At 40.1% G+C, this 21,083-nt stretch overlaps 1 long non-coding RNA gene across 3 annotated transcripts in view; it reads right to left on the bottom strand.

The window, feature by feature from the left end:
* Positions 1 to 21,083, bottom strand: part of LOC128011157 (uncharacterized) — a 128,143-nt gene that overhangs the window by 34,969 nt on the left and 72,091 nt on the right. The window contains exons 1-2 of one of the 3 annotated variants that reach the window (XR_008182484.1): positions 12,009 to 12,198; positions 9,548 to 9,614 (exon numbers count right to left, since the gene is read on the bottom strand). The exons of 1 other annotated variant lie outside the window; for it this stretch is intronic. This is a non-coding gene — a long non-coding RNA (uncharacterized LOC128011157). Of the gene's footprint in view, positions 1 to 9,547; positions 9,698 to 12,008; positions 12,199 to 21,083 lie in introns of those variants that run through there. One more of the 3 variants, XR_008182483.1, reaches the window with a different exon arrangement.

The raw sequence follows: 21,083 nt of genomic DNA, 5'->3' as shown, positions 1-21,083 counted from the left end.
GTCTCGCCATGGGAATAAAAGATGTTATAACTCAGGTATAAAATGTCCGATCTTCCCCAAACTTCACATGTGTGATAAGAGTCCTGGCCTGAACAGATCTGGAGGCCAATATTCCACCGGGTGTGGCAGAATGGCTCTATAGCGCCACCTATACACTTTCAATGGAGTGCGCCTCGAGCTATGTTTCACGTACATGTACAAAAATTGGTACACACATGTAACACTCCAATACCTACAAAAAATTATCTTGGTACGAAAGCCGGATCCCAACAGGAAGTCGGTTATTTAGAATTTTCCCTTCAAAATTGGTGTTGTTTTTGCCATTTTCAGGGGTTGTATTTTAACGAACTCCTCCTAGAGATTTATTCAGATCAACACCAAACTTGGTCAGTGTAATCTAAATCCCTTTGCGATAATAAATTGCGAAGGACTTGAGGTTCCGTTAAAGGGCGGGTCCATGGCGGCCTGACAAATTTCTATGTTTCGCCATGAAAAAGGAAGTTGCTGTAACTCAGACATACAATGTCCAATGTGCCCCAAACTTCACATGTTGGATAAGACTCTTGACCTGAACAGATCTACATGCCAATATTCAGTTATAGTCATAGCGCAACCTATTGGCAACAGGAAGTTACATATTTTACACTGCGACAAACTACTCCTAGAAATTTTATGACATCAATGTCTTTTTTGTGGTCAGTCTAATCTAAAGACCTGTGTGATGTTTAGTTGTGAAGATCTTGAGTTTTTGTTAAAAGGTGTGTCCATGGCGCCGTGATGAAGTTCGATGTCTCGCCATGGGAATAAAAGATGTTATAACTCAGGCATAAAATGTCCGATCTTGCCCAAACTTCACTTGTGTGATAAGGGTCCTAGCCTAAACAGATCTGAAGGCCAATATTCCATCGAGTGTGGCAAAATGGCTCGATAGCGCCACCTCTACACTTTCAACGGAGTGCGTATACACTTTAAACGGAGTGCGCCTCGAGCTATGTTTCACATACATGTACAAAAATCGGTACACATATGTAACACACCAATATCTACGAAAAAGTCTCTTGGTACGAAATCCGAATCCCAACAGGAAGTCAGTTATTTCGAATTTTCTCTGCAAAATTAGTGTTGTTTTGGCCATTTTCAGGGGTTGTACTTTAACAAACTCCTCCTAGATATTTATTCAGATCAACACCAAACTTGGTCAGTGTAATCTAAAGCCTTTTGCGAACTTAAATTGCGAAGATCTTGAGGTTTCGTTAAAGGGCGTGTCCATGGCGGCCTGACAAATGTAGATGTTTCGCCATGAAATAGGATGTTGTTGTAACTCAGGCATAAAATGTCCAATCCTCCCCAAACCTCACATGTTCGATAAAAGTCCTGCCCTGAACACATCTGAAGGCCAATATTCCATTATAATGATAGCGCCACCTGCTGGCAACAGGAAGATTGGCACATATATGGAATAAACATTGATATATTCTACTTATATTTATGAGTTTAAACGCATATTTCTCACCGTTCACCTATTAACTAAAGCCACTCGCTGCCGGTGAGCCCGGGTGCGAGGGCCCGTTCATCGCTGCTTGCAGCTTTAATTGGGGCCCGAGCACCGAGGTGCGAGGACCCTCTTGTATCTGCTCTGTTTTTTATTAGGGCCCGAGCACCGATGGTGTGAGGACCCTCTTGGAATTGCTCCGTTTATTATTATTATTAGGGCCCGAGTACCGATGGTGTGAGGACCCTCTTGGAATTGCTCCGTTTATTATTATTATTAGGGCCCGAGCACCGATGGTGTGAGGACCCTCTTGGAATTGCTCCGTTTATTATTATTATTATTATTATTATTATTATTATTATTATTATTATTATTATTATTATTAGGGCCCGAGCACCGATGGTGTGAGGACCCTCTTGGAATTGCTCCATTTATTATTATTATTATTATTATTATTAGGGCCCGAGCACCGATGGTGTGAGGACCCTCTTGGAATTGCTCCGTTTATTATTATTATTATTATTATTATTATTCTTCTTCTCTAAGATGAATCGCATTTTTGAGGGCCTAAACATGCTCGAAAAGTCATGAAACTTTGCACACACCTCAGAACTGGCGAAAATTTACGTCTGATATGGGTTTCAGAAGTGGGTGTGCCAAAATGGCTCAACAGCGCCACCTATACACGTTCAACGGTGTGCGCCTCGAGCTACGTTTCACGTACATGTATGAAAATCGGTATACACATGTAACTCTCCAATACCTACAAAAAAGTCTCTTGGAGCAAAATCCGAAACCCAACAGGAAGTCGGTTATTTCTAATATTATGAGCAAATTTTGTGTCATTTTTGTCATTTCCATGCGTTGTATTTTAACGAACTCCTCCTAGAGATTAATTCAGATCAACACCAAATTTGGTATGCCTAATCTAAAGGCCTTTGCGATGTTAAATTGCGAAGCTTTTGAGTTTTCGTTGAAGGGCCTGTGTGTGGCGGCCTGGTGAATTTCGATGATTCGCCATGAAACAGGAAGTTCCTATAACTCAGACATACAATGACCAATCTGCCCCAAACTTCACATGTTGGATGAGACTCCTGTCCTGAACAGTTTGACACGACAATATTCAGTTATAGTCATAGCGCCACCTATTGGCAACAGGAAGTGACATATTTTACGCTGCGACAAACTACTCCTAGAAATTTTATGACATCAATGTCTTTTTTGTGGTCAGTCTAATCTAAAGGCCTGTGCGATGTTCAGTTGTGAAGATCTTGAGTTTTCGTTAAAAGGCTTGTTCATGGCACCGCGACGAAGTTCGATGTCTCGCCATGCGAATAAAAGATGTTATAACTCAGGCATAAGATGTCCGATCTTCCCCAAACTTCACATGTGTGATAAGAGTCCTGGCCTGAACAGATCTTTCGGCCAATATTCCACCGGGTGTGGCAGAATGGCTCTATAGCGCCACCTATACACTTTCAACGGAGTGCGCCTCGAGCTATGTTTCACGTACATGTACAAAAATTGGTACACACATGTAACACTCCAATACCTACAAAAAAGTCTCTTGGTACGAAATCCGGATCCCAACAGGAAGTCGGTTATTTTGAATTTTCCCTTCAAAATTGCTGTTGTTTTTGCCATTTTCAGGGGTTGTACTTTAACGAACTCCTCCTAGAGATTTATTCAGATCAACACCAAACTTGGTCAGTGTAATCTAAAGCCCTTTGCGATAATAAATTGCGAAGGACTTGAGGTTTCGTTAAAGGGCGGGTCCATGGCGGCCTGACAAATTTCGATGTTTCGCCATGAAAAAGGAAGTTGCTGTAACTCAGACATACAATGTCCAATCTGCCCCAAACTTCACATGTTGGATAAGACTCTTGACCTGAACAGATCTACATGCCAATATTCAGTTATAGTCATAGCGCCACCTATTGGCAACAGGAAGTTACATATTTTACAATGCGACAAACTACTCCTAGAAATTTTATGACATCAATGTCTTTTTTGTGGTCAGTCTAATCTAAAGACCTGTGTGATGTTTAGTTGTGAAGATCTTGAGTTTTTGTTAAAAAGTGTGTCCATGGCGCCGTGATGAAGTTCAATGTCTCGCCATGGGAATAAAAGATGTTATAACTCAGGCATAAAATGTCCGATCTTGCCCAAACTTCACTTGTGTGATAAGGGTCCTGGCCTGGACAGATCTGAAGGCCAATATTCCATCGAGTGTGGCAAAATGGCTCAATAGCGCCACCTATACACTTTCAACGGAGTGCGTATACACTTTAAACGGAGTGCGCCTTGAGCTATGTTTCACGTACATGTACAAAAATCGGTACACACATGTAACACACCAATATCTACGAAAAAGTCTCTTGGTACGAAGTCCGAATCCCAACAGGAAGTCAGTTATTTGGAATTTTCTCTGCAAAATTAGTGTTGTTTTGGCCATTTTCAGGGGTTGTACTTTAACGAACTCCTCCTAGATATTTATTCAGATCAACACCAAACTTGGTCAGTGTAATCTAAAGCCTTTTGCGATCTTAAATTGCGAAGATCTTGAGGTTTCGTTAAAGGGCGTGTCCATGGCGGCCTGACAAATTTCATTGTTTCGCCATGAAATAGGATGTTGTTGTAACTCAGGCATAAAATGTCCAATCCTCCCCAAACCTCACATGTTCGATAAAAGTCCTGCCCTGAACACATCTGAAGGCCAATTTTCCATTATAATGATAGCGCCACCTGCTGGCAACAGGAAGATTTGCACATATATGGAATAAACATTGATATATTCTACTTATATTTATGAGTTTAAACGCATATTTCTCACCGTTCACCTATTAACTAAAGCCACTCGCTGCCGGTGAGCCCGGGTGCGAGGGCCCGTTCATCGCTGCTTGCAGCTTTAATTATTATTATTCTCTAAGATGAATCGCATTTTTGAGGGCCTAAACATGCTCGAAAAGTCATGAAACTTTGCACACACCTCAGAACTGGCGAAAATTTACGTCTGATATGGGTTTCAGAAGTGGGTGTGCCAAAATGGCTCAACAGCGCCACCTATACACGTTCAACGGTGTGCGCCTCGAGCTACGTTTCATGTACATGTATGAAAATCGGTATACACATGTAACTCTCCAATACCTACAAAAAAGTCTCTTGGAGCAAAATCCGAAACCCAACAGGAAGTCGGTTATTTCTAATATTATGAGCAAATTTTGTGTCATTTTTGTCATTTCCATGCGTTGTATTTTAACAAACTCCTCCTAGAGATTAATTCAGATCAACACCAAATTTGGTATGCCTAATCTAAAGGCCTTTGCGATGTTAAATTGCGAAGCTTTTGAGTTTTCGTTGAAGGGCCTGTGTGTGGCGGCCTGGCGAATTTCGATGATTCGCCATGAAACTGGAAGTTGCTATAACTCAGACATACAATGACCAATCTGCCCCAAACTTCACATGTTGCATGAGACTCCTGTCCTGAACAGTTTGACACGACCATATTCAGTTATAGTCATAGCGCCACCTATTGGCAACAGGAAGTGACATATTTTACGCTGCGACAAACTACTCCTAGAAATTTTTGACATCAATGTCTTTTTTGTCGTCAGTCTAATCTAAAGGCCTGTACGATGTTGAATTGAGAAGATCTTGAATTTTCGTTAAAGGGCGTGTCCATGGCGCCATGTCAAAGTTCGATGTCTCGCCATGGGAGTAGAAGTTGCTGTAACTCAGTCATAAAATATCAGATCTTGCCCAAACTTCAAATGTTTGATAAGAGTACTGACCTGAACACATCTGGAGGCTAATATTCCATTGGGTGTGGCAAAATGGCTCGATAGCGCCACCTATACATTTTCAATGGAGTGCGCCTCGAGCTACATGTCATATACATGTACGAAAATCGGTAAACATATGTAACACACCAATAGCTACAAAAAAGTCTCTTGGTATGAAATCCGAATCCCAACAGGAAGTCGGTTATTTTTAATTTTCCCTGCAAAATTGGTGTAGTTTTTGTCATTTTCAGGGGTTGTATTTTAACGAACTCCTCCTAGAGATTTATTCAGATCAACACCAAACTTGGTCAGTGTAATCTAAAGCCCTTTGCCATTTTAAATTGCGAAGGAATTGAGGTTTCGTTAAAGGGCGTGTCCATGGCGGCCTGACAAATTTCGATGATTCGCCGTGAAAAATGATGGTGCTATAACTCACACATACAATGTCCAATCCGCCCCAAACTTCACATTTTTGTTAAGACTCTTCACCTGAACAGATCTACATGCCAATATTCAGTTATAGTCATAGCGCCACCTATTGGCAACTGGAAGTGACATATTTTACACTGTGACAAACTACTCCTAGAAATTTTATGACATCAATGTCTTTTTTGTGGTCAGTCTAATCTAAAGACCTGTGTGATGTTTAGTTGTGAAGATCTTGAATTTTTGTTAAAAGGCATGTCCATGTCGCCATGACGAAGTTCGATGTCTCGCCATGGGAATAAAAGATGTTATAACTCAGGCATAAAATGTCCGATCTTGCCCAAACTTCACATGTGTGATAAGGGTCCTGGCTTCAACACATCTGAAGGCCAATATTCCATTATAACGATAGCGCCACCTGCTGGCAACAGGAAGATTGGCACACATATGGAATAAACTTTGATATATTGCACTTATATTTATGAGTTTAAATGCATATTTCTCAACGTTCACCTTTTTACTAAAGCCACATGATGGCGGTGAGCCCGGGTGCGAGGGCCCGTTCATCGCTGCTTGCAGCTTTAATTATTATTATTATTATTCTTCTCCATAATGAATCGCATTTTTGAGGGCCTAAACATACTCAAAAAGTCATGAAACTTTGCACACACCTCAGAACCGGCGAAAATGTACATATGATATGGGTTTCAGAAGTGGGTGTGGCAAAATGGCTCAACAGCGCCACCTATACACGTTCAACGGTGTGCGCCTCGAGCTACGTTTCATGTACATGTATGAAAATTGGTATACACATGTAACTCTCCAATACCTACAAAAAAGACTCTTGGACCAACATTCTAAACCCAACAGGAAGTCGGTTATTTTTAATTTTATGAGCAAATTTTGTGTCATTTTTGTCATTTCCATGCATTGTATTTTAACGAACTCCTCCTAGAGATTTATTCAGATAAACACCAAATTTGGTATGCCTCATCTAAAGGCCTTTGCGATGTTAAATTGCGAAGATTTTGAGTTTTCGTTAATGGGCGTGTCCGTGGCGGCCTGGCGAATTTCGATGATTCGCCATGAAAAATGAAGTTTGCTATAACTCAGACATACAATGCACAATCTGCCTCAAACTTCACATGGTTGATAAGACTCTGGAACTGAACAAATTGACATGCCCATATTCAGTTATAGTCATAGCGCCACCTATTGGCAACAGGAAGTGTCATATTTTATGCTCCGAAGAACTACTCCTAGAAATTGTATGACATCAATGTCTTATTTGTGGTCAGTCTAATCTAAAGGCCTGTGCAATGTTAAATTGTGAAGATCTTGAGTTTTCGTTAAAGGGCGCGTCCATGGCGCGGTGACAAAGTTCAATGTCTCGCCATGGGAGTAGACGTTGTTGTAACTCAGGCATAAAATATCAGATCTTGCCCAAACTTCACATGTTTGATAAGAGTACTGACCTGCCCACATCTGGAGGCCAATATTCCATTGGGTGTGGCAAAATGGCTCGATAGCGCCACCTATACACTTTCAATGGAGTGCGCCTCGAGCTACATGTCACGTACATGTACGAAAATCGGTACACATATGTAACACACCAATAGCTACAAAAAAGTCTCTTGGTACGAAATCCGAATCCCAGCAGGAAGTCAGTTATTTAGAATTTTCGGGCAAGGGCCCGTTCATCGCTGCTTGCAGCTTTAATTATTATTATTAGGGCCCGAGCACCGATGGTGTGAGGACCCTCTTGGAATTGCTCCGTTTATTATTATTATTATTATTATTATTATTATTATTATTCTTCTCTAAGATGAATCGCATTTTTGAGGGCCTAAACATGCTCGAAAAGTCATGAAACTTTGCACACACCTCAGAACTGGCGAAAATTTACGTCTGATATGGGTTTCAGAAGTGGGTGTGCCAAAATGGCTCAACAGCGCCACCTATACACGTTCAACGGTGTGCGCCTCGAGCTACGTTTCATGTACATGTATGAAAATCGGTATACACATGTAACTCTCCAATACCTACAAAAAAGTCTCTTGGAGCAAAATACGAAACCCAACAGGAAGTCGGTTATTTCTAATATTATGAGCAAATTTTGTGTCATTTTTGTCATTTCCATGCGTTGTATTTTAACGAACTCCTCCTAGAGATTAATTCAGATCAACACCAAATTTGGTATGCCTAATCTAAAGGCCTTTGCGATGTTAAATTGCGAAGCTTTTGAGTTTTCGTTGAAGGGCCTGTGTGTGGCGGCCTGGCGAATTTCGATGATTCGCCATGAAACTGGAAGTTGCTATAACTCAGACATACAATGACCAATCTGCCCCAAACTTCACATGTTGCATGAGACTCCTGTCCTGAACAGTTTGACACGACCATATTCAGTTATAGTCATAGCGCCACCTATTGGCAACAGGAAGTGACATATTTTACGCTGCGACAAACTACTCCTAGAAATTTTTGACATCAATGTCTTTTTTGTCGTCAGTCTAATCTAAAGGCCTGTACGATGTTAAATTGAGAAGATCTTGAGTTTTCGTTAAAGGGCGTGTCCATGGCGCCATGTCAAAGTTCGATGTCTCGCCATGGGAGTAGAAGTTGCTGTAACTCAGTCATAAAATATCAGATCTTGCCCAAACTTCACATGTGTGATAAGAGTCCTGGCCTGAACAGATCTGGAGGCTAATATTCCATTGGGTGTGGCAAAATGGCTCGATAGCGCCACCTATACATTTTCAATGGAGTGCGCCTCGAGCTACATGTCATATACATGTACGAAAATCGGTAAACATATGTAACACACCAATAGCTACAAAAAAGTATCTTGGTATGAAATCCGAATCCCAACAGGAAGTCGGTTATTTTTAATTTTCCCTGCAAAATTGGTGTAGTTTTTGTCATTTTCAGGGGTTGTATTTTAACGAACTCCTCCTAGAGATTTATTCAGATCAACACCAAACTTGGTCAGTGTAATCTAAAGCCCTTTGCCATTTTAAATTGCGAAGGAATTGAGGTTTCGTTAAAGGGCGTGTCCATGGCGGCCTGACAAATTTCGATGATTCGCCGTGAAAAATGATGGTGCTATAACTCACACATACAATGTCCAATCCGCCCCAAACTTCACATTTTTGATAAGACTTTTCACCTGAACAGATCTACATGCCAATATTCAGTTATAGTCATAGCGCCACCTATTGGCAACTGGAAGTGACATATTTTACACTGTGACAAACTACTCCTAGAAATTTTATGACATCAATGTCTTTTTTGTGGTCAGTCTAATCTAAAGACCTGTGTGATGTTTAGTTGTGAAGATCTTGAATTTTTGTTAAAAGGCATGTCCATGTCGCCATGACGAAGTTCGATGTCTCGCCATGGGAATAAAAGATGTTATAACTCAGGCATAAAATGTCCGATCTTGCCCAAACTTCACATGTGTGATAAGGGTCCTGGCTTGAACACATCTGAAGGCCAATATTCCATTATAACGATAGCGCCACCTGCTGGCAACAGGAAGATTGGCACACATATGGAATAAACTTTGATATATTGCACTTATATTTATGAGTTTAAATGCATATTTCTCAACGTTCACCTTTTTACTAAAGCCACATGATGGCGGTGAGCCCGGGTGCGAGGGCCCGTTCATCGCTGCTTGCAGCTTTAATTAGGGCCCGAGCACCGAGGTGCGAGGACCCTCTTGTATCTGCTTTGTTTTTTATTATTATTCTTCTTCTTCTTCTTCTTCTTCTTCTCCCGAATGAATCGCATTTTTGAGGGCTTTAACATGCTCAAAAAGTCATGAAACTTTGCACACTCATCAAACCTGGTGAAAATTTTCGTCTGATATAGGATTCAGAAGAGGGTGTGGCAAAATGGCTCGACAGCGCCACCTATACCAAGAAAATCAACAGCCTTCCAGCTATGTTTCACGTACATGCACGAAAATTGGCACACATATGTAACACACCAATACCTACAAAAAAGACTCTTGGAGCAAGTTCTAAACCCAACAGGAAGTTGGTTATTTTTAATATTATGAGCATATTTTGTGTAATTTTGGTCATTTCCATGTGTTGTATTTTAACGAACTCCTCCTAGAGAGTTCTTCAAATCAACACCAAATTTGGTATGCCTAATCTAAAGGCCTTTGCGATGTTAAATTGCGAAGATCCTGACTTTTCGTTGAAGGGCGTGTCCGTGGCGGCCTGGCGAATTTCGATGATTCGCCATGAAAAATGAAGTTGCTATAACTCACACATACAATGACCAATCTGCCCCAAACTTCACATGTTTGATGAGACTCCGAACCTGAACAGATTGACATGCCCATATTCAGTTATAGTCATAGCGCCACCTATTGGCAACAGGAAGTGACATATTTTACGCTGCGACGAACTACTCCTAGAAATTTTATGACATCAATGTCTTTTTTGTGGTCAGTCTAATCTAAAGGCCTGTGCGATGTTCAGTTGTGAAGATCTTGAGTTTTCGTTAAAAGGCTTGTTCATGGCGCCGCGACGAAGTTCGATGTCTCGCCATGCGAATAAAAGATGTTATAACTCAGGCATAAGATGTCCGATCTTCCCCAAACTTCACATGTGTGATAAGAGTCCTGGCCTGAACAGATCTTCAGGCCAATATTCCACCGGGTGTGGCAGAATGGCTCTATAGCGCCACCTATACACTTTCAACGGAGTGCGCCTCGAGCTATGTTTCACGTACATGTACAAAAATTGGTACACACATGTAACACTCCAATACCTACAAAAAAGTCTGTTGGTACGAAATCCGGATCCCAACAGGAAGTCGGTTATTTTGAATTTTCCCTTCAAAATTGCTGTTGTTCTTGCCATTTTCAGGGGTTGTACTTTAACGAACTCCTCCTAGAGATTTATTCAGATCAACACCAAACTTGGTCAGTGTAATCTAAAGCCCTTTGCGATAATAAATTGCGAAGGACTTGAGGTTTCGTTAAAGGGCGGGTCCATGGCGGCCTGACAAATTTCGATGTTTCGCCATGAAAAAGGAAGTTGCTGTAACTCAGACATACAATGTCCAATCTGCCCCAATCTTCACATGTTGGATAAGACTCTTGACCTGAACAGATCTACATGCCAATATTCAGTTATAGTCATAGCGCCACCTATTGGCAACAGGAAGTTACATATTTTACACTGCGACAAACTACTCCTAGAAATTTTATGACATCAATGTCTTTTTTGTGGTCAGTCTAATCTAAAGACCTGTGTGATGTTTAGTTGTGAAGATCTTGAGTTTTTGTTAAAAGGTGTGTCTATGGCGCCGTGATGAAGTTCGATGTCTCTCCATGGGAATAAAAGATGTTATTACTCAGGCATAAAATGTCCGATCTTGCCCAAACTTCACTTGTGTGATAAGGGTCCTGGCCTGAACAGATCTGAAGGCCAATATTCCATCGAGTGTGGCAAAATGGCTCAATAGCGCCACCTATACACTTTCAACGGAGTGCGTATACACTTTAAACAGAGTGCGCCTTGAGCTATGTTTCACGTACATGTACAAAAATCGGTACACACATGTAACACACCAATATCTACGAAAAAGTCTCTTGGTACGAAGTCCGAATCCCAACAGGAAGTCAGTTATTTCGAATTTTCTCTGCAAAATTAGTGTTGTTTTGGCCATTTTCAGGGGTTGTACTTTAACGAACTCCTCCTAGATATTTATTCAGATCAACACCAAATTTGGTCAGTGTAATCTAAAGCCTTTTGCGATCTTAAATTGCGAAGATCTTGAGGTTTCGTTAAAGGGCGTGTCCATGGCGGCCTGACAAATTTCATTGTTTCGCCATGTAATAGGATGTTGTTGTAACTCAGACATAAAATGTCCAATCCTCCCCAAACCTCACATGTTCGATAAAAGTCCTGCCCTGAACACATCTGAAGGCCAATATTCCATTATAATGATAGCGCCACCTGCTGGCAACAGGAAGATTGGCACATATATGGAATAAACATTGATATATTCTACTTATATTTATGAGTTTAAACGCATATTTCTCACCGTTCACCTATTAACTAAAGCCACTCGCTGCCGGTGAGCCCGGGTGCGAGGGCCCGTTCATCGCTGCTTGCAGCTTTAATTATTATTATTATTCTTCTTCTTCTCCCGAATGAATCGCATTTTTGAGGGCTTTAACATGCTCAAAAAGTCATGAAACTTTGCACACGCGTCAAACCTGGTGAAAATTTTTGTCTGATATAGGATTCAGAAGAGGGTGTGGCAAAATGGCTCGACAGCTCCACCTATACTAAGAAAATCAACAGCCTTCCAGCTATGTTTCACATACATGCACGAAAATTGGCACACATATGTAACACACCAATACCTACAAAAAAGACTCTTGGACCAAAATTCTAAACCCAACAGGAAGTCGGTTATTTTTAATATTATGAGCAAATTTTGTGTAATTTTGGTCATTTCCATGTGTTGTATTTTAACTAACTCCTCCTAGAGATTTCCTCAAATCAACACCAAATTTGGTGTGACTAATCTAAAGGCCTTTGCGATGTTAAATTGCGAAGATCTTGAGTTTTCGTTGCAGGGCGTGTCCGTGGCGGCCTGGCGAATTTCGATGATTCGCCACGAAAAATGAAGTTGCTATAACTCACACATACAATGTCCAATCTGCCCCAAACTTCACATGTTTGATGAAACTCTGAACCTGAACAGATTGACATGCCCATATTCCGTTATAGTCATAGCGCCACCTATTGGCAACAGGAAGTGTCATATTTTACGCTGTGATGAACTACTCTTAGAAATTTTTTGACATCAATGTATTTTTTGTGGTCAGTCTAATCTAAAGGCCTGTGCAATGTTCAGTTGTGAAGATCTTGAGTTTTCGTTGAAAGGCGTGTCCACGGCACCATGGCGAATTTCGATGTCTCGCCATGTTAATAAAAGATGTTATAACTCAGGCATAAAATGTCCGATCTTCCCCAAACTTCACATGTGTGATAAGAGTCCTGACCTGAACAGATCTGCAGGCCAATATTCCACCGGGTGTGGCAGAATGGCTCGATAGCGCCACCTATACACTTTCAACGGAGTCTGCCTCGAGCTATGTCTCACGTACATCTACAAAAATTGGTACACACATGTAACACTCCGATACCTACAAAAAAGTCTCTTGGTACAAAATCCGGATCCCAACAGGAAGTCGGTTATTTTGAATTTTCCCTTCAAAATTGGTGTTGTTTTTGCCATTTTCAGGGGTTGTACTTTAAAGAACTCCTCCTAGAGATTTATTCAGATCAACACCAAACTTGGTCAGTGTAATCTAAAGCCCTTTGCGATAATAAATTGCGAAGGACTTGAGGTTTCGTTAAAGGGCGGGTCCATGGCGGCCTGACAAATTTCGATGTTTCGACATGAAAAAGGAAGTTGCTGTAACTCAGACATACAATGTCCAATCTGCCCCAAACTTCACATGTTAGGTAAGACTCTTGTCCTGAACAGATCTACATGCCAATATTCAGTTATAGTCATAGCGCCACCTATTGGCAACAGGAAGTTACATATTTTACACTGCGACAAACTACTCCTAGAAATTTTATGACATCAATGTCTTTTTTGTGGTAAGTTTAATCTAAAGACCTGTGTGATGTTTAGTTGTGAAGATCTTGAGTTTTTGTTAAAAGGTGTGTCCATGGCGCCGTGATGAAGTTCGATGTCTCGCCATGGGAATAAAACATGTTATAACTCAGGCATAAAATGTCCGATCTTGCCCAAACTTCACTTGTGTGATAAGGGTCCTGGCCTAAACAGATCTGAAGGCCAATATTCCATCGAGTGTGGCAAAATGGCTCGATAGCGCCACCTATACACTTTCAACGGAGTGCGTATTCACTTTAAACAGAGTGCGCCTCGAGCTATGTTTCACGTACATGTACAAAAATCGGTACACACATGTAACACACCAATATCTATGAAAAAGTCTCTTGGTACGAAATCCGAATCCCAACAGGAAGTCAGTTATTTCGAATTTTCTCTGCAAAATTAGTGTTGTTTTGGCCATTTTCAGGGGTTGTACTTTCACAAACTCCTCCTAGAGATTTATTCAGATCAACACCCAACTTGGTCAGTGTAATCTAAAGCCTTTTGCGATCTTAAATTGCGAAGATCTTGAGGTTTCGTTAAAGGGCGTGTCCATGGCGGCCTGACAAATTTCGATGTTTCGCCATGAAATAGGATGTTGTTATAACTCAGGCATAAAATGTCCGATCTTGCCCAAACTTCACTTGTGTGATAAGGGTCCTGCCCTGAACACATCTGAAGGCCAATATTCCATTTTAATGATAGCGCCACCTGCTGGCAACAGGAAGATTGGCACATATATGGAATAAACATTGATATGTTCTACTTATAGTTATGAGTTTAAACGCATATTTCTCACCGTTCACCTATTAACTAAAGCCACTCACTGCCGGTGAGCCCGGGTGCGAGGGCCCGTTCATCGCTGCTTGCAGCTTTAATTAGGGCCCGAGCACCGATGGTGTGAGGACCCTCTTGGAATTGCTCCGTTTATTATTATTATTATTATTATTATTATTATTATTATTATTATTCTTCTTCTCCAAAATGAATCGCATTTTTGAGGGCCTAAACATGCTCGAAAAGTCATGAAACTTTGCACACACCTCAGAACTGGCGAAAATTTACGTCTGATATGGGTTTCAGAAGTGGGTGTGGCAAAATGGCTCAACAGCGCCACCTATACACGTTCAACGGTGTGCGCCTCGAGCTACGTTTCATGTACATGTATGAAAATCGGTATACACATGTAACTCTCCTATACCTACAAAAAAGTCTCTTGGAGCAAAATCCGAAACCCAACAGGAAGTCGGTTATTACTAATATTATGAGCAAATTTTGTGTCATTTTTGTCATTTCCATGCGTTGTATTTTAACGAACTCCTCCTAGAGATTCATTCAGATCAACACCAAATTTGGTATGCCTAATCTGAAGGCCTTTGCGATGTTAAATTGCGAAGCTTTTGAGTTTTCGTTAATGGGCGTGTCCTTGGCGGCCTGGCGAATTTCGATGATTCGCCATGAAACAGGAAGTTGCTATAACTCAGACATACAATGACCAATCTGCCCCAAACTTCACATGTTTGATGAGACTCCTGACCTGAACAGATTGACATGCCCATATTCAGTTATAGTCATAGCGCCACCTATTGGCAACAGGAAGTGACATATTTTACACTACGATGAACTACTCCTAGAAATTTTATGACATCAATGTATTTTTTGTGGTCAGTCTAATTTAAAGCCCTGTGCGATGTTAAGTTGTGAAGATCTTGAGTTTTCGTTAAAAGGCGTGTCCATGGCGCCGTCACGAAGTTCGATGTCTCGCCATGGGAATAAAAGATGTTATAACTCAGGCATAAAATGTCCGATCTTCCCCAAACTTCACATGTGTGATAAGAGTCCTGGCCTGAACACATCTGAAGGCCAAAATTCCATCAGGTGTGGCAAAATGGCTCGATAGCGCCACCTATACACTTTCAACAGAGTGCGCCTCGAGCTATGTTTCACGTACATGTACAAAAATCGGTATACAAATGTAACACACCAATACCTACAAAAAAGTCTCTTGGTACGAAATCCGAATCCCAACAGGAAGTCGGTTATTTAGAATTTTCTCTGCAATATTGGCGTTGTTTTTGCCATTTTCAGGGGTTGTACTTTAACGAACTCCTCCTAGAGATTTATTCAGATCAACACCAAACCTGGTCAGTGTAATCTTAAGCCCTTTGCGATGTTAAATTGCGAAGATCTTTAGATTTCGTTAAAGGGCGTGTCCATGGTGGCCTGACAAATTTCGATGTTTCGCCATGAAAAAGGAAGTTGCTGTAACTCAGACATACAATGTCCAATCTGCCCCAAACTTCACATGTTAGATAAAACTTCTGCCCTTAACAGATCTACATGCCCACATTCAGTTATAGTCATAGCGCCACCTATTGGCAACAGGAAGTGACATGTTTTACGCTGCGACAAACTACTCCTATAATTTTTTTGAGATTAACATATATTTTGTGGTCAGTCTAATCTAAAGGCCTGTGCAATGTTTTTGTTAAAGGGCGTTTCCATGGCGCCATGACAAAATTTGATGTCTTGCCACAGCAAGAGAAGTTGTTGTAACTCAAGCATAAAATGTTCAATCTTCCCCAAACTTCACATGTTCGATAAGAGTCCTGGCCTGAACACATCTGAAGGCCAATATTCCATTATAATGATAGCGCCACCTGCTGGCAACGGTAAGATTAGCACATATATGGGATATACTTTGATATATTCCACTTATATTTAGGACATTAAATGCATATTTCTCAACGTTCACCTTTTTACTAAAGCAACACGATGGCGGTGAGCCCGGGTGCGAGGGCCCGTTCATCGCTGCTTGCAGCTTTAATTATTATTTTTATTCTTCTCCATAATGAATCGCATTTTTGAGGGCCTAAATGTACTCAAAAAGTCATGAAACTTTGCACACTCCTCAGAACCGACGAAAATGTACATATGATATGGGTTTCAGAAGTGGGTGTGGCAAAATGGCTCAACAGCGCCACATATACACGTTCAACGGTGTGCACCTCGAGCTACGTTTCATGTACATGTATGAAAATTGGTATACACATGTAACTCTCCAATACCTACAAAAAATACTCTTGGACCAAAATTCTAAACCCAACAGGAAGTTGTTTATTTTTAATTTTATCATCAAATTTTGTGTCATTTTTGTCATTTCCATGCGTTGTATTTTAACGAACTCCTCCTAGAGATTTATTCAGATAAACACCAAATTTGGTATGCCTCATCTAAAGGCCTTTGCGATGTTAAATTGCGAAGATTTTGAGTTTTCGTTATTGGGCGTGTCCGTGGCGGCCTGGCGAATTTCGATGATTCGCCATGAAAAATGAAGTTGCTATAACTCAGACATACAATGTCCAATCTGCCCCAAACTTCACATGGTTGATAAGACTCTGGAACTGAACAGATTGACATGCCCATATTCAGTTATAGTCATAGCACCACCTATTGGCAACAGGAAGTGTCATATTTTATGCTCCAAATAACTACTCCTAGAAATTTTATGACATCAATGTCTTTTTTGTGGTCAGTCTAATCTAAAGGCCTGTGCAATGTTAAATTGTGAAGATCTTGAGTTTTCGTTAAAGGGAGTGTCCATGGCGCGGTGACAAATTTCGATGTCTCGCCATGAGAGTAGAAGTTGTTGTAACTCAGGCATAAAATATCAGATCTTGCCCAAACTTCACATGTTTGATAAGAGTACTGACCTGCCCACATCTGGAGGCCAATATTCCATTGGGTGTGGCAAAATGGCTCGATAGCGCCACCTATACACTTTCAATGGAGTGCGCCTCGAGCTACGTGTCACGTACATGTACAAAAATCGGTATACACATGTAACACACCAATACCTACAAAAAAGTCTCTTGGTACGAAATCCAAATCCCAACAGGAAGTCGGTTATTTAGAATTTTCTCTGCAAAATTTGTGTTGTTTTTGCCATTTTCAGGGGTTGTACTTTAACGAACTCCTCCTAGAGATTTATTCAGATCAACACCAAACCTGGTCAGTGTAATCTTAAGCCCTTTGCGATGTTAAATTGCGAAGATCTTTAAATTTCGTTAAAGGGCGTGTCCATGGCGGCCTGACAAATTTCGATGTTTCGCCATGAAAAAGGAAGTTGCTGTAACTCAGACATACAATGTCCAATCTGCCCCAAACTTCACATGTTAGATAAAACTTCTGCCCTTAACATATCTACATGCCCACATTCAGTTATAGTCATAGCGCCACCTATTGGCAACAGGAAGTGACATGTTTTACGCTGCGACAAACTACTCCTATAATTTTTTTGAGATTAACATATATTTTGTGGTCATTCTAATCTAAAGGCCTGTGCAATGTTAACTTTTGGAGATCTTGAGTTTTTGTTAAAGGGCGTTTCCATGGTGCCATGACAAAATTTGATGTCTTGCCACAGCAAGAGAAGTTGTTGTAACTCAAGCATAAAATGTTAAATCTTCCCCAAACTTCACATGTTTGATAAGAGTCCTGGCCTGAACACATCTGAAGGCCAATATTCCATTATAATGATAGCGCCACCTGCTGGCAACGGTAAGATTGGCACATATATGGGATATACTTTGATATATTCCACTTATATTTAGGACATTAAATGCATATTTCTCAACGTTCACCTTTTTACTAAAGCCACACAATGGCGGTGAGCCCGGGTGCGAGGGCCCGTTCATCGCTGCTTGCAGCTTTAATTAGGGCTCAAGCCCAAAGGGCGAGAGGCCTATTGTTTTCCTTAGGATTATTTTTTATTATTATTATTATTATTATTATTTTTTTCCATCGTCTCGGGGGCTTTTGGGGCCCTTAACGTGCTTAAAAAGTCTTGAAAATTGGCACACAGATTGGAACCTGCGGCCATTAGGGCCGGGCAGAGACTGATATACGGGCGTGGCACAGGGGCTCTACAGCGCCCCCTGGAATATGGAGGGCCATATATCATACATTCTTGCTCGTAGACGTATGAAACTCGGTACACATATAAATCTCATCAATCCAAACAACTTTTGTATTGCATATCATAGGCTCCGCCCAACAGGAAGTTGGTTATTTAGGGTTTAGTATTCAAATTTTTCGTCAAAGTTGTGGGGGCTTTGGGGGTCCTTAACATACTCAAAAACTCTTGAAAATTTGCGCACACTTTGGAATCTGTGGCCTTTAGGAGCCTGCAGAGGCTGGGACCCGGGCGTGGCACAGGGGCTCTATGGCGCCCCCTGGAACACAGTCATAAATGTTGATGTATAGCTCACACATACTTGCACATATTCATATGAAACTCAGTACACATATAGATCTCATCGTGCCGAACAACTTTCATATTGCATGTCATAGGCTCCACCCAACAGGAAGTCAGCTATTTAGAGTTATGTAAAAAGCGCATGCTCTGGAATTTGAAATACTTGTCATAGGTTTTTTTCTCGATTACCGCCAAACTCGGTCAACATGATCTCAAGACACTGGGGATGAAAAATTGCCAGGGGATTTTTGATATCTCGAACGGTTTGCTCGTGGCGAGGCGTTGAAATTATGGCGAGAAATGAGAAACAGGAAGTGTCTAATACCATCCACATACAGTTCCTGATTTTAATCAAACTTCATCAGATTATTCGTTGTATGATGTCGATCGCATATATGTGACTATTAGGAGTCAAAGTTATAGCGCCACCAACTGGCAGAAGGAAGTGTGTCATTTTCAAAATGATTTGAATTCAGCATCTTATTATTACTCGATTTGCTTCAAACTTCATCAGAATAATGTTAAAACACAGCCGATATAAATCTGCAAGGGGGATATTAATATCTAAAAAATTGTTTGGCGTGGCAACATGTCAAACTGGAATACTTCTCAGGTGATTTTGAGGCAAATACCATACTTAGAATTTCACAAAACTCTGAACACACATCAGTATTTCTGATAGGAACTTAAATTGTGAATGGATTTTGGATAGCTTGAATGGTTTTGCCGTGGTGATTTTTTGAAATTACCTTACAAAGGGAATCATTATTGTATTTTTAAAATGCAGCTTCCAAACACGTCAAATAATTTTTTCATACAGATGAAAAAGTCATTCTGAGGAAATATGCATAGTTTCAAGACTTTACAACACTGTATGGATAACAGAAAATTAAAAAACTCTCAGACATCTCATCTCACTTTGTCCCTCTGTTTGAGTATATGTGCTTCAGACTTCCATTGTCTGAGAGAAATTGCGCCCCTACAGGTGCAATTACCGGACTTTTACTTTCACTTTTAAATCGGTTAAAAATACAAATAAATACTTAGATTTAATTCACACTGACAAGCTAAACCAACATATCTGATTATTACCGGTTCAGGGCTCATGGATAAATTATTTCTGGCCAGAGATACGTGAGAAATAGGAGAAATGAATCACCGCTGTGATCACGAGAGTCTGGAGTAAAGAGCTCAGAAAAAACTAATTTATTCCTGTTTTATAGCTTTTAAAAATAAATTATTACAGCGATATCACACAATCAACCAATTAGAACACACCAAGAGCTAAATTCAGATGTTTTTGAACTGTTTGTGTGAAAATGAAATATTTGTGGCTGCCTATCTGAAATCACGCCTCCGATCAGCGCTTACAGTGTCGAGCTCAAAACAAACGAATTTATTCTTGTTTAAGAGCTTTTTTAAATAAAACATTACCACAAATGCACACAATAAACCCATTGTAACACATCAAGAGCTAAATGCAGGTGTTTGTGACCCGTTTAAGTGCGCAAGACTATTTGAAAGCGCGACTGGCAGAATAACATATCTCTCGAGGTGCAGGATTCTGGCTTTCGTCGTACGAACGAACACATCACGGACAAGATTATTTCAAAACACATAATAGCTTGGCGACTATAAACGAAAACAGCCACGTGAGCATAAACTGTTGAGAAATATATCTGAAGTGGATCTACTGGATTTTAATATTAAATGACCGCATATACCAGCTGCTTCTGTCTTCAATTTTAATCTATATAAAAAATGAAATTCATTCATCTTGGCTGCTTTTTTAATGTGTGTACGTATTTATTTATTATTTTGCTCTAACAAGAATTAATCTATATTTAATTTAATCAATTACATTTTATTTTACATTTGATTTGTCCATATCTGCATCTAAACGCCTAAAAACCTAAAACATGCTCTATTATACTATTGTTAGCAATTTCTTTATCGTCCAATTTATCTGGTGTACACACTTTTATTTTCATAATAAACTTGTTTGTTAGATTATACACAGTTACAGTGGTCTATAATAAATATTAACAGGTTTTATTCAAGCTGTTTAGAATGATTGCAGTAGGCTAATTTTTTTTAATGTAAATCCAAAAAAAAAAAAAAAAAAAAAAAAAAAAAAACATTGGAAAACAATGACTGTTGTACTTTTTTATACATTTTGTATAATTTCATAGTTTATGCATTATAGTTATAAAACAAATAAATGTAGCCACTCACATAGAAATCTTAGGCCTTATCCTTTTCTGACAGTTTTAGGGATTTTTAAAAATCCTAAAAAACCTTATTTGTGCTGCAAATAATAATTTCAAACTCAAAAAGTAAATAGTCAGTTCATGCTTTATAAAGCCTTGTCCCAATATTAATAGTCAGTAGTAAGCAGTTTATAAATACAGCTATAAATAGCTTGTTTTTGGTTTATAAGCACATTTATTAAAAAGGAGAGTAA

Source organism: Carassius gibelio, chromosome B23 (assembly GCF_023724105.1).
Source record: "Carassius gibelio isolate Cgi1373 ecotype wild population from Czech Republic chromosome B23, carGib1.2-hapl.c, whole genome shotgun sequence".
NCBI lineage: Eukaryota > Metazoa > Chordata > Actinopteri > Cypriniformes > Cyprinidae > Carassius > Carassius gibelio.
Note: the sequence above shows the minus strand (reverse complement) of the source record. Positions and strands in the feature narration are given on the sequence as shown.